General features: G+C 36.9%; 1 pseudogene; it reads right to left on the bottom strand.

Annotated features, from left to right (window-relative positions):
* Positions 1-1,005: 1,005 nt before the first annotated feature.
* On the bottom strand, positions 1,006-14,812 carry LOC113073720 (homeodomain-interacting protein kinase 3-like; annotated as a pseudogene).
* Between the last annotated feature and the right edge of the window lie 637 nt (positions 14,813-15,449).

Raw genomic sequence — 15,449 nt, 5'->3', positions numbered from 1 at the left:
CGTTATTATAAAGACTGATGCATGAGAGGAAGACGACCTCTGCTGGGTTTGCGTGAGGATGACTACAGCAACAAAAACCTAGATCTGTCCCTCGACATCATACATCATGTTACTCTGGGGTCATTCTATGAAATTCTTTATAACTGTACACATTTTATTACATTTTTTGCTATGCCAGAAATCGGTATATTAAAAATCATGTGGCTCATCTGAAGTTAATGTTATCTTTTATGTTCCTATACATTCAAACAAAAGAAAGTTTCAAAAATAATTTAGTTATTTAGTTAATTAATTTAGATAATTTAAATAATTTAGTTTAATTATTGTGTTTGAGACAAAATTTGCGATCTTAAAGTCGATGCGATCTTAAAATGATCATTTTTCAGTGATTTCTCATTATATATAGTTAATCAGTGCAGTTAAATGCTATAAATATAGAAGTAAACCATAAACTGAGTGGAACTGCAGCATGAATTGACCTGAAATAAATAGTGATAAGTGATATTTACTTGCTCCTTAAAGTGATTTTCAAATAAATATCCGGGTATTAAAATAAGTGTAATTATCAAAGAGGTTTTAGCAGAATAAATGTCCTTTGTGTGGTCATATGGTAAGTGTCTGTTACATAACAAACCGGAAGCATCAATATCAGACGTCATAAAGATAACATCCACATGATGGCGCAATTTCGTCAAATTAAGTCCAATTAGTTTTTTTTTTTTTTTTTTTTTTTTTTTTTGGTATTTGTCAAGTACGGTTTTATAATACCATATCATTTGTTCTTAATTTTTAAATAGAAAAAATAAATATATAAAAAAATGAATAAATAAATAAATAAATAATTATATATATTTGACAAGAAAATATATACATTGTGCAGAAAACAAAACCCTTGTATTTTGTGCGATAAGAATTAAAATGAAAATATCTAGAAACAAATATCCATCAAGTTTGAAACTGTTCTCAAATAAGAGTTGGGGACAAAAAAACGACAAACAAACAATGTGTGCCCGCAGCAATATATATTTTAATTCAAAGTGAATTTTGACAATACACCATTTCTTTAATTTGACACTCACCAACAGTCACCAGGAAAACCCGCTTTTTGTGACAAAGTACATAAGGCTTGGTCACATATAAATCACTGAGAACTAGAGAGAAATACGACCGCAAACTGTAAGAGACATTACATCCAAAAAAATTAAAGGAAAAATTAAAACAAAAAAGCTTTCCCAGTCCTCATATAGTGAATATTGCACAGTGCAGTGGCTACATGGCAAACTAATGTAGCATAGAAATCAAAAGCAAACAGAAATCAGAAAGCCACAAAAAAAGTACAAATATAAAAACAGTAACAGCTCAGATTTAGTAAATCAAGTCTGTTTGCTCTTAAGTCTAAATATTACCGATAACTTGCAGTGAGATTTAACTTTTACTAAAATATAATCTGCAGAAGGAGTTCAAAACAGATCTAAAGCAATCCAACCCAAATCGTACGGCAAGTGTAACACAGTAGCATATATGACAAATACAAGGACCCTGAATGAACTGTACAAGAAACTAATAAAAGAAAAACACGAATCGTAGAACACAAACTAAAATAAAATCGGTTTGGTTTGGGAGTTTCAAAGACATTTCAGCTTTAGTTTGCAGATCCCTCAGTCCAGATTCTCTCTCATTATGGGTTTGGTAGACCTTGTTAGAATGAAAACATCTCTGAAATGTTTACTAGCAGTGAATTAATGCAATGAGTTCATATAATGTGCGCATAAATAGCGATTTAGTACTCGTCTCTAGTGCTACATGCTAAATAGAAGGACATAACGTGAAAAACCACACCCCTTTTTGGACTGTATCTTCATGAAGTTGGCTCCGCTAAAGCAATAAACTGATAACAAAGGGCAATGTTCATTCTCCTTGACAAATGGTGGCTTACATTCACAGTGTATCATGTATATCTCCCCAAATACGAGAAAACCGTGTCTTGGGTGTTTAGCCAGCATAACAATAATCATAACAATCCCTGATATCATTTCATTATTGTTTTTGTCGTTGGTCATAAAAATAGAGATTAATCAAGCATGATTGGATTTCCTTTCCACAATTTTGAGAAACAAACCTCTGTTTTTCTACCTTAAAGGTGTTTACTGCAATGCATGACTATCAAGTTACACTTGCTATTTGTTATCAGGATAGCAACATCCGACAGGACGTCTACTTTTAAGCAACTGGTCTGTAACAGCACTTCAGTTACGACTCTCAAACACTGCAGTTAGGCTTTCACTCCTCGGTCACGCCGACCTAGGAGTCATGAAAGAGAGGAATAGGCTGGCAGGCAGTGTTTGCAAAAGGGATATAAAGGTCTGAAGCACATTTCAAAGGCACTAAACGCAGTGTCGCTCGCTTTAAAGAGCGGGGACCGGTGTGAGAACCAACACACCCATATAATAATGAGAACGGATGCCCTAGGTATTTAGAGCAGTCCGCTTTAAAACAAGCAAAATGTTGCATTTTGTATAGTTTTTTTTTTTCTTCATTTCTAAACACATTACTATACCTGATACAATTTCATGTGTGTATTTCATGTACAATTACAATAATAACAGGGGAAATTAAATAAAAAACAAAATTCGAAGCACTTATAGTTACTGAGATGAGACGCCCAAATGAGACTTTTGCCCAAACCCGAAAATTTGGCTAGCTTATCGAAAGTATCAAGTGCTAATAGCATTACTGAAATTAATAGTCTGAAATGGGTCGTTGAATATAGAATTTATATTGATACTTCAAACAAAAAGTTAAATCTATCCTGCAAGCTATGCTTTAACAAAATGCAAATATACGTACTAAGATAGATATACATCAATATGCATCTAATACGTAAGATTAGCCCCAAGATAACAACAGATAAAACACTGATGCAAACGAAACGTAAAACAACATAAACCCACACACAAAAAAAACCCAAAATCTCCATTACTTGCAATACAGTAGTTACAATGACACTTCAAAAAAAAAAAAGAAAAAAAAGAAAGCAAAACAGAGAGAGGCATTAAAATGCTTCTGATGCCAGTCAGTACGGTAAAACCCAAAAACAAACAAAAACGGAAAAGAAAAAAAAATCATCTCACTTCTATTTCAAGGTAATTAGACGTATATAAAAATAAGAAGGCTAAGAACAAAGTTAATCATCTAATTTCACAGCTATTATGAAGTGGCGATCAGTATATAGCAGCTTATCTATGATACATTCAAGAATAAATGAAAAAGTCATAACTTGCCCGAAAAAGCTAAACATCAACCTCAACATTTTTACATAGATTTTTCTGTTAAATACGGCCTCAGCTACACTACGTTCGAGGTCTATGCTAAAACAGTAGCTACTCTGCTTAAGAAATTAATTACTGTCTTTGGTGTAGCGAAAGCATAATGAAAGGATGCATCTATAATGGAAAAACTCAAATCTAATAATAAAAAAATCAAATTCACACAGAAAAAAGCTATTTCTCCCTGACGGAATGTTTGAAATCAAAACAGCCAGCGTCAAAAAAAGCAATTAAATGGTCTTTTTCACATGCATCTATGAAGAAAATTGCACACGATCAACTCTCGTCTTATAAAGCACTGAATACGCCAGCAATGACAGACTTTACAGTTGGATACTCAATACTGAATAATTCTGCACAAAGCAAACATGAAACCATACAATATCATCAACGAGCTATCTGCTGATAGAAATCCAACACCGATAACACTTCTAACTCTAAAAATAACATAGAATCGATGGAAAGGAAACGAAAACCCCCCCGAAAACTATGGATTGTATTGCAGTTTCATTAAACAGTGTAAATACTATTAGAGTAGAAACAGATTATCAAATATGAAAGTACTCAAACGTTTCTATACATCGTTCATCGGCCTCTGCTACGGCCAAGCACGTTATCCTCGAAGAATCAAACTAAGCGCAATACATCCACCTGTAAATACCACGCGTAAAGGACTGTTTCGTTTCCGAATAATGCGCAAATCATTTAAGGCGTTAAAACATTTAGCCTGTTCTAAAGGGCAAATCATGAACCTAATCTTGGCGCGAATAGCGAGATTTTATTGACATGAGACCCATTAAGCTGTGTTTGGATCGACACCCAATCGGCTTTCCGAAACAAAAACTCCCGTTGCAACCCCAAGAGATGAAGTAGAAATGACACCGGTGTAGAGATTAAGTCAGTCAACGAACGCGCTAATGCACCAAGCACGAAAAACCAAATATCTACGTTATGAAACAGCCCTAATATAAAAATCACAAAGAACGATTTAAAGTTTTTCAAGTGCTGCAGTCCAGTACATGCGTGAATGCATGTGGGACTCGGGGTAACTTGCAACAACATGTATTTTAAGGCACTGTTTATCGAACCCCAATGGATTCAATGCAGCAAGTCATACAACACATACACAGAGGGCGAAAATAGTGATGGTTTGCAGGCATTCCCCCCCCTTTTTAAAGTCCAACATTGGTTTTTGCCCATGCAGAGACATGCAGCGTGACAGAACCTTTTCAACACCGGTCTAAAGGGGAGTTAACTCTTAGGAGCTACTGGAAAATATGGACAGGTAACACCAGGTTACCAGAAGGGGGACTCGCACACACACACTGGAGACAGCGATGGCTTGAACGAGAGTCTAATACACACGTCAAAAGGCAAAATCGAAAAATAGCAAAGGGAAATCCCTCCGCAAAAGGTCTCGCAACTAGGGATTTATCAAATGTGCAAAAACACATTAAAAGTAAGTTTTTCCATTTTGTGTCAACTTGCTCACTTACGCATTAGTTTGTTTTATTTTCCATGATATCTATAAAGCTCGATTTGCATCATCATCACTGCTGTCAAACTTCATAAGAAAAGAAAGATGTGGTGGCTCAGTGCCGGCTTCGTGCGCGCAGCTGCTGCGGGCTCCAGCTCAGATGTATGGGTACTGACTGAGTTTGTTGGGGCTGAGGGGGAAGCCTGCGTAGACGGGTGACGCCACATAGGAGTGTGGGTGAAAGAGGGCTTTGAACTGGCCCTGCGGGAGCAGGGTGGGGGAGGGCAGCAGCCTGTGGTTGATGCCTACGCTGATGCCCTGGTGGTGCACCAGACTGTAGGCGGGCTGCAAGACGGGCCGAGGGCCGGCGGTGGGCACGGCGAAGGTAAAAGGTGGGCCATAGGCGCGGAAGGCGGATAGGAGAGGAGGGCGGGAGGTGGCGGGTGACCGGCCGAGTGTGTGGGGCTGCCGTGGGGAAGTGGGAAGGTGGGGCCGTGCACTGTGGGCGGGATGAAGGCCTGTGGCCGGCGTGGCTGCCGGTAGTTGCCGTTCCACTCCTTGTGGCATGACCCGTAATGCTGGACCTGAGCGGGAGGAAACAAAATGTCATTTTGGTTCCAACAATTTAAAGGATGCCACCCCCATGTCATCCAAGATGTTAATGTCTTTCTTCATAAAAAAAAAAAAAAATCACGTATTTTGATGAAAATATTCCAGGTTTTTTCTCCATATAGTGGACTTCAGGCTCTACACGATCCCAGCTGAGGAATAAGGGTCTTATGTAGTTTTATTTTTTTTATAAATGTATATAAACTTTTAAACCAGAAATAATACGGTAGGACAAAAAACTCCATCTCATTTTCTCCTCCAACTTTAAAATTATACAAGATCTTTGTTTTACCTTTTTGGTAAAGTGCAGTTGACTTCCTTTGTACATTCGCTTTGTAAACACTGGGTCTGTATTTCCACCAACGTCCCGCATGACCTTTTCAACATGACTATGTAAAGCGAGAGGTCGAGCTAGTGCAAGACGAGCATTTGTGGTTAAAAGGTATAGTATAGTATATATCATTATTTATATAATTTTATTTTTAGAAAATAACAATGATCTTTTCGCTACATAGGACATTTATTCCTCAACTGGGTTCATGCAGAGCCCTTTCAAGCTGCACTGAAACTGCAATTTGGACCTTCAACCCACTGATCCCCATTGAAGTCCACTATAATGGAGAAAAATCCTGGAATGTTTTCCTCTAAAACCTTAATTTCTTTTTAACTTTTAAAAAAATTATTTTTCTCTTATTAAAATAGACAAATAGCCTTTAGTTTACACCATAATCTATGAATTGATACTTTCTAGTTGGTTGCAGGTGTTATTAGTGAGAGGGACATTCTCATTCTAAAGCATTTGATTGGACATAAATCTATGTAATACAGGGTGTCATCAATATTTTCGGTACATCTTACCTCTTGTTTTCTTTTTTTAATACTTTTAGAACCAAACAGAGCATTTATCTACATTTACAATTTGGACAGAGAAAAGGCAAAATGACATACCTGGCCAAAGCCTGGCAGCTGTGGCTGGAATGAAGAGCTCAGTTTCTGCTGGCGGGGCAGCGTGGGTGTGGAAAGGTGGCTCAGTCGTCCTGGGCCGCAGCGACCTCTGGACTGGCAGGAGGATTCTAAGACTGAAGAAAGTAGAAAAGACCAAAAAGTGAGTAATCATTAAATAAAACGCCTAAGAAAGACGATTAAACTTAAATGCAAAACTTCAGCTTATAGAAATTAACATTTGCAGTTTGGCACAAGAACTGCAGCTTGTACGAACTGAATCGGCTGCCAGTATTCGTTCTGTTCAAAAGAAAATGAATTAAACACCAAAACCAACAGGTATGAACTGCGAGGTTGAACAACTTATAAAACAAAACTTAATGTATCTAAAACAAACTCTCCTCAAACTTTCCATAGACACCCCAAAACAAACATGTTGCCTGGGTAAAGTGCCATGAGAAGCATCTGAAAGAGTTTACCGCTCCAGCAATATTTCTTTCATAGCATGCGTCGAAAACAAAGCATTGGCTCCTCGTAGGAAACAGGACAGATATGCTTTGGTACGAAAGGGGGAGGCCGGGGAAATAATCTCCAAAAAAATAAAAATAAATAATAATAATAATAAGTAAATAAATTTAGAGCAGTCAACACGCAGAGTAAAAATTAAGGTGGGAATGAAAAGATCAGGTATGGGAGAGGAAGCTCAAACCGAAAGGGTCTCACTCAACACTGGGATGTCGCGCACAAGACACTGGGTCACAGTGCACGCTATACCCATAATCACCTGCGATAGCCTCTGTGAGAACTTCCTGTTTCTCTCCTATGACCTGTAAAGCAGACATTGGCTGTGACCACACTAAAAAAAAAATGGTTGTGCAGAAGCAACTTTGTATTAATGGCCTAATTTGAGACTGGGGGGAAATTCCATTTAGAGAAACCAGTCTGTATAGAACAAAAACAACAGTTTCACAAAACTAGATCTGAACGAGCATCAACTGTCAAAAGCTACAGGACGAAGTCAAGTTTATGTTTTCACTGTGCAGCTTTGTAAAATCTAATCTGTGGAAGTAAATTAAATGCAAATAGCTTTTCATGAAACAGTTGTACAGCAACCGGCAAAATACATTAAAGAAACATTCTGGGTTTGACAAAAGTAGTTTAGCTCTTCAAACTGTTTTTTTTTTTTTGTGGTCCAATGGCAAAGAAAGTCATTTGATCTGTTTAGCATAGCATCACACCAGGATACACATTTTTTTTAAATATAGTGCTGACCACTTTAATATGTTTTATAATCAAAAAGGGGAAGAAAGCACTACTTTTTGCAAATGTACACTCCAAACTTAAAACTATTATTCAGGAAGGATACATTCAATTAGGGTTGCATGATAAATTGCACGTGATTAAAGCCGGTTCTCCATCACATGCTTTCAGATGGAGCGGCAATTAATACATTTAATACACAGATTAGTAAATAGACTTACAACTAATCACAGAACTGGCTTCACTGATGAGATGTGCATGACAATCACATGCGATTTATTGTGCAGCTCCACATTAAAATTTATATTTATATTTTATATTTATGCATTTAGCAGACGCTTTTATCCAAAGCGACTTACAGTGCATTGAGGCTAACAGTTTTCACCTAACATTAAATAGATCAGGAATGACAGTAAAGACATTTAAAATGTTTCAAAGGATTCTATTAGGGCTGGACGATTAATCGAAAAAACTGAAATTCAGAACCCCCAACCAACATAATTTTCCAATGTTGGTTATTTCTGGATTTTTTTTAATCCTTAAATACTTTCCTCATAAAAACATACCACTGTGTGTGTAGTCGGCGTTGAACAGACTTTTTAGAGATTTTAACCATTTTGCATCGTCATATCCTCATCAAAAACATACCTGGAGTTGTGTTTTATTATGTGTTAGTAATCCTTTGTCGAACTCACTGACCCATACGTACTCTAGCAAATTTCACAAGGAGATTTCAAATAATGTTTTCACCATGGCAGTCCTTAGGGCTCCTAAAGTAGTTTAACATCCCGAACAAAGCTTATAAAGGAATCTTTTAGAACATATTGTCACTAAGAATATGAATAAAACAGAATAAAATTGCAGTACATTGCATTTTATTATTATTTTTTTCCTGTAAACACACAACTTATACCTGGCAATCAGTTTATAGCTTATGCTGTGAAATTGTAAACAATCCTTCGAAAAAAGTGCCAATGGCATGAAACCTGAGTGGAACTCACATTTTAAAGTAAAATCCATCAGAAAAAAAAAAATGGACACAAAAAACCTGCTGTGTGAAAAAAAGCAGTGAATAAAAAAAAAAGTGCATTTCAAATACATTTAAACATTTACCTCTCTCATTCAGTCATAATTAAGCTGCAAGACTGAATTATGAACTGGTAAACGACAAACTGATCACAGAACATGTTTGTAAAGCTTTAAATGTTAACTGTTAAAAAGCAATGTTATCAGCTTTTACGACTAAACATCTAAACATTTGCAAACAACATTGTACTGAAGAATCTGCACAAATAAATGTCAGTTCAGTAGTGCAAAGTTTACAGGTTACTCTTCTTTTTTGAAGGCTCAAAGTTAAGTGCTCCCACAGTTTCATCTCGCTGAATGCTGCAGAGACGCTGTTCGGGAAGCACGTGACATAAAGCGAGGCCAGCTATTGGCTATTCGCTACTTCTCCTGCTGTACTGACTGAGTAAAACCTCCAGTGGCTCATTACTGCCACACTTTGGTCACCGCAGATTTTAAAAAATGCACGAAATGAGCTGCTTATGGCAAATAAAAGTTATTTAGCAACTAATCGATGACTAAATTAGTGGACAACTATTTTAATAATCGATTTTTAATTGATTAAATCGATTAGTTGTTTCAGCTCTACTAGATGCGCATTAAATATTGCATGCGATTAATCGTGCAGCCCTAATACCAACAAGCTTGCATCAAACCCAGAATGTTATTTCAAGGAACATTGAAGCACCAATAACTGCTTAACCTCCGATAACCTACAACTGGACTTATTCTTCCATACCTGTGCCGACTGTGAGCTGCTCATTGTTGGGATGATTGTTATTGTTTAGCACTCTCATTGGCGGCACCACCACGGTCCTCACTGCAGGTTTATTCTGCACTGTGTTGGGGTGCCCACGCCTGGCCTGGGGTTTCTGGTTCTGGTTCTGATTGGTCAGGAAGCGTCTTTCAGGAAAGGGGCTGTTGTGGGGCCCTAAGGAAGAGTCTGAAGGGGTGAGCCGTCTACTGTTTCACATCCACTTTCATGGCCGTCATCTTCTGATATACTGCAGTAAGTCACAGGAGAAAACAACCCACGTCAAAATAAATGCAAACTCAACCTCACCTCAGTTCTACAATTAAAAATAAAATTGAAATACTGCACACCTGCTGGGTCTTTTGCATGGCGAGGGGCTGGATTGTGCCGAGGCTGAGGAGCTGGTGCTCAGACTGCTATCAGGACTGCTGAGGGAACACACTCGCTCCATGTTCAGAGAGCCTGTGCACGCCTCACACTCCGGACTGTCCTTACACCTGTCAAAGAACACACGCAACTCACTTTAGCTATGAGAACCATATGTATGCAAGTTAAAACGAATCAGAAGTTTTAGTCGACAACTGACAGTATTTTTTTTTAAGCAAATCGTTTATTTCCCTGAAATCTACTTGGTCAAAAAGTCATACATTTTACCCTTTCACTGACCCTCGGTATTAAAGAGGGTGCTACTACACCTTTAAGAGTACTTAAAGAATTCTTAATTTGGAAAAAAAATAATTAAATGGATTTCATAGGGCCTTAATTCGAACTTTCTATTTGTGTTAAAAAATGTATCACAGCTTATCTCGATTTCCACAAAAATATTAAGCAGCACAACTTTTCAAAGTTTTCAACATTGATAATAATAATAAAAAATATTCCTTGACCAGCAAAGCAGCATATCAGAATGATTTTTGAAGGTTCACTTGACACTGAAGACTGGAGTAATGATGCTGAAAATTCAGCCTTGCCACATACACTTAATAACATGCTATGAAAGAAAATAGTTATTTTGAATAGTAATAACATTTCACAATATTACTGTATTTTTTACTGTATAACAGTAATTACAATAAAAAAAAACTGTAAAACTTGTACAGAGTGAATGTTCAACTCACTTGTTAAGGGAGCACCTCTGTGCTTGTTCCTCTTCATCTGTGCCACTGCTTATGCTAATGACGCTGACTGCCGGGCTGGGCGACTCTCTGATAATAACAGACTCTCGCTGCTGATTGGCCACCACCGTCTTACAGCAACCCTCCTCCTGAACCTGCACCTGCTCCGCTTCTGGTTTTACCTGGGAATGCACCTCTCTATCAGAAAATCTCGGCTGTGGCTCCGCACTCACCAACCTGTCTGCCATCTTTGGAGATGGACACACTGAGGGCTGTGTGTCCGTGTAGTACGAGACATTCATACTCCTAAAAAGCAGCACAAATGATAATGATGAGCTCAACTTTGCATTTCGGTGAAACAAAGTAAAAACCCAAATGAGCTGCCTAACAAGAGTAACATAAGGTTCAAATGGAGGGGTTTCGAGGCTGTTGCTCACCTGTTCTGACTGGGTTTGTTCCTCTTGTTAGATGTAGGCTGAGGCCAGACCACATGAGCAATGCCAATGTTTATAGGCTGATGGGCTGACACAGCCATTTGGTTTGGAACAATAGGCTGGGGCATCACTGAAGTGTAATGACTGCTGTGTGGCCGCACTTTCCTTTAACAGACAAAAAAACAAACATTTTAGGTCACCGAAATGCGGTGGTGTCAGCACATGTTATTTGAGGTGCGCCTCCTTCTTGATCTTCTCACCCCCAGTCTCCCCGTCTCTGCGGTCCAACAACTGTATCGGATGCCAAGCTCGTAGCAGGTGGCGGGACCTGCTGCCAAGCTGGCACCAGGATCTGTGGAGTTCTGTTGGACCATGGCTGCTGAAAGGTCAAAAAAGGACAATGCTGAACCTTTGTGATGTATCTGGCTTTGAGTTTAATATCGAAACTGGTATGTCAATGTGGATAACAACCCTTGGCTGTTTTCCATTATTTTCCCACATCATCTTGTGAAATGAGGACTTACTTGTGCTATAACTCCTGGTCTCATGGGTAAAGACTGGATAGCTTGGGCTTGGGTCACCAGAGGAAGAGTGTTCTCCATTCTAACCGAATATCCTGCTGGCTGATTTGGGTTTGAAGGGATTCCTGTAGAGTCAAACAACCAAATCAGCTCCACACAATATGTATTACATTAAAAAAAAAAATCAATAGGAATTCTCAATTCAAATTAGAGCTGCAACATTCATTTAAATAAATTATATATTTGCAATATGGATATGCCACTTATAACAATAATTGAAGAATGCAAATGCACTTTATAAAACTGCTGTTGTCCATAAAAGAGAAATTTTAAGATCTCCCTACGGTTTCCACTATTATAAAAGCTTGATGGTTGTACTGTAAAATAAAACTTATATTAGTATCATTTTCTTTAATACTGTGTTTTAAATTTTTTACAGTGAAATGTTAGCAATATTTCTTCTTAGTAAAAATAACTGAAAAGTAATTTATTTTAATTTTAGCAATAATAATAATAATAATACTAATAATACTAATAATATAATCATATAAGCATTTATAAACCGGCTGTTGTCAAGAGATTCAAGATCTTTAAGGTAAAAGATTAATGTTTGAAAATGAATGTTTGAAAAAACATTTGGAGAGAAACAAATAAGCATAAATGCATTTTAGCCTTCATTATTTGGAAAGTAATAGGGCTAATAAAATGCGATGTGAGCCGGACTTTTTTTTTTTCACTATCAAAACGCAATCTTAAACAAGTGTTTTTTTTTTTGTTTTTTTTTGTTTTTTACAATGCAGCAAACATTTTTAAAATATCTTAAAAATACTTTGATGTCTTTAAAGTGTTGATTAATTTTTGTAGTAGCCAAAATCTAGAATAGATGATGCTGTATTGGCTGTGACTAAGTGCAACGGGTTCTTGGCTAACGTTTAGATCTCTATTTTTTCCTTTTCTTTTTGAGTAAAGAAAACAATGTACTTTATTATTATTATTTTATTATTATTAGGCAAATTATAGGCCAAAAATATTGTTAAAAAAAATAACGTTATTAACTGGTTATTCTTCCACCCGAACCAGTTTTGGAACGGTAATAATATCAGAGGGACGCAGGAACAGAAATGTTAAAATATCGAGTGAACCAATTTTTTCTCAAGCCCTGCTAAAAAGTAATAATTCTTATCTTGTTTAATATTTTTTATTTAGTAGTAACAGTAGTATAAATAATAATAACAATTATTTTTACAGCAAAAAAGATTTTCAGATTATTTTATAATCATATTGATTTACATAATCCCAACTGCTTTAGGCCAAATTGTGCAGCCCTAAAACTAACTTTTTTTTAAAGTCACAATCACTAGATTTTTAGAAACATAATCATTGATTTATATAGTCTCAAATTCGTAGGCCAAATAGTGCAGCCCTAAATAGTACAACAAACTTTTTCTTTCTTTTTCTTTTTATCACTTTAAATTGCTATTACAATATTTTTTTGAAAAATTGCAGTGCAAATCATGCATCCCTAGTTCAAATTATAATGCATATCCCACTATGATGTGCTTTCTACTACCTTGAAGAGCAGGAGGGCATAGGATGAGTGCCTGCTGAAAGGACTCGTTACACCCAAACTGGGCGCTTCCTGTCTGGATGGGAATTCCTGGATGCACCACAGGTGGAGCAGAAGGTGCCAGGGTCTAAAGCGGAAAGGTAAATAGATAAAATAGAGGAACAACCTGTCTACACTTGAACCCCAAGTCTTTTCAGAGTGTGCACTTTTACCTGAGAGTGAACAGATGGCATTTTGCTGAAAGCCACGGTGATATTTGGAGCACTTGGAAGCGTCACAGGCTTCATAAGTTGGGGTGCTTTGTTGCGGTTGAGAGTATCATACATGCTGGTTCTTGAGTGACACACGTCCATGATGTGGAAACAAGACTGGACACTGTTGGAGACACATTCCTTGAGAACGACCACACATAATAGAGAAACAGGCAGTGTAACTGGCATTAAAAAAGTCTGGACATACTGGTTGCAATGGGGGAAATCCATCAGATGCTGCATAGTGACAAAAGGGTGTGTAAGTGCATCTGAAGGGGCGATTCTCTGATCGGCATCAATCATAAGCATCATCTTTAGCAGGTCCACGAATTCTCTCCTGTCAGCTTTCTCCGCCAACTGGTCACATCCCTCCATGTTGAGCATTAGATTCACCTGATAAATGAATACAAAAAAAGAATCATCATTATTATTATATATTTTATAATATAATAGCTTATATGGTATATGTAAAACAATAGCATATTTGTTATTTTATATTATTTTCATTACATTACACAAAATTTGTATTAACTAAAATAATATAATTGAATCATATAATTTTTATATTAGAATCATTATTATTCTATATAAGTGTTGTTAATATTACAGTACATTATTATTAACAACATAATTATATAGTATTATTTATAATAATAATAACAACAAAAATATTATTATGGTTTTCATTATTACTGTTTTTACAATATAATATATATAGCATATTTATAAAAGATTAATATAGTAAAACACATCATTAATTATTTTATATATACCGTATTTTCCGGACTTTAGTCACACTTTTTTTCATAGTTTGGCTGGTCCTGCGACTTATAGTCAGGTGCGACATATTTATCAAACTTAATTTGACATGAACCAAGAGAAAACAGCCTCTCGCGGCTGTAGACGGTAATGTTTTCTTTTGGTGCTTGGTTCTAAATAAATGCGACTTATAGTCCAGTGCGACTTATATATGTTTTTTTCCTTGTCATGACGTATTTTGGACTGATGTGACTTATACTCAGGTGCAACTTATAGTCCGAAAAATATGGTACATACAATATAGTACTTCCATTATAATTACAGTATCGCATAGAAAATTATTATTGATAATGTAAAACAAGCATTTGCAAGCTAAAACGTACATGTCCAATGTCATCTAGACAGCTGAAAATGTACTTTCTGGCCTCCTTGGACTTCAGTCCCGTTTCTGTCTCATGTTCTTCAGTCGTCTGCAGAAACAGGAAGTGCGTTGGAAGTTATTACATAAGAACTTTACATCAAAACTTTATGCTGTATATTTATGGCCACAATGTCTGGTAAAGTGGATGATAGATGGACCCTTGCCTTCAGTCTCCAGGTGGCGTAAGGCGAGTTGGACTCCTTACAGAAGAATCGGGCCGTCTTCGTCCCCACGTTCAGAAGCTGCTCTCCAGGCAACCCTTGAGTTTGAGAGATGTAACGAATCTGCGGAGACATTTATAGCATTAGTGGATCTCAACACTGTCATTTCTGATAAGGAAAGCTGAATCCATCTCAATGTCTCTTGATTCGCACCATAAGCATAGTGCTTACTAAAGATAAAAATGGCTTGAATTTATTTGTAGGCATCAAATATTAATTGATGTCACCTGTGATTGTGCATCTTCAGGATAGAAAAACAGGTTTCAAAGAAGCTACAAACAACACAGTGATATCAATCAACATGAATCAGCAAAAAAAAAACACACAACAAAAGAGACAAAATAAGCAAATAACTTCCATTGCTATTTCAAGATCTTAGTAGCATTTCATGATTGAAAGCTCAATGTTTCACTCTTAATACAGAACGCAGTATGAAGTCTGCTGCAACTCAAGCCTTTGTTAACATGCCAAGTCAAGATGTTGGCCCCTCTTTCTGCCACAACAGATGCCAATCCTCTCACACCGAAGAGGCAAGCCAACATTGAGGAATGCGTTCTTTACCATTTGGCTGCTGTTTTTTAATCCAGATCAATTTATAGTACACCTCATTACATGGACAACTTCCATAAAACAACTTAGGTTTAAGTGTCTCGCTCAAGGGCAAAGCTGACCTTAGTCAGGTAATGCAGTGTTTAATTAGAAGCGAATGACAGGGCCAGAAATGAAC

The sequence above is a fragment of the Carassius auratus genome, unplaced genomic scaffold, assembly GCF_003368295.1.
Source record: "Carassius auratus strain Wakin unplaced genomic scaffold, ASM336829v1 scaf_tig00012827, whole genome shotgun sequence".
Lineage (NCBI taxonomy): Eukaryota > Metazoa > Chordata > Actinopteri > Cypriniformes > Cyprinidae > Carassius > Carassius auratus.
Note: the sequence above shows the minus strand (reverse complement) of the source record. Positions and strands in the feature narration are given on the sequence as shown.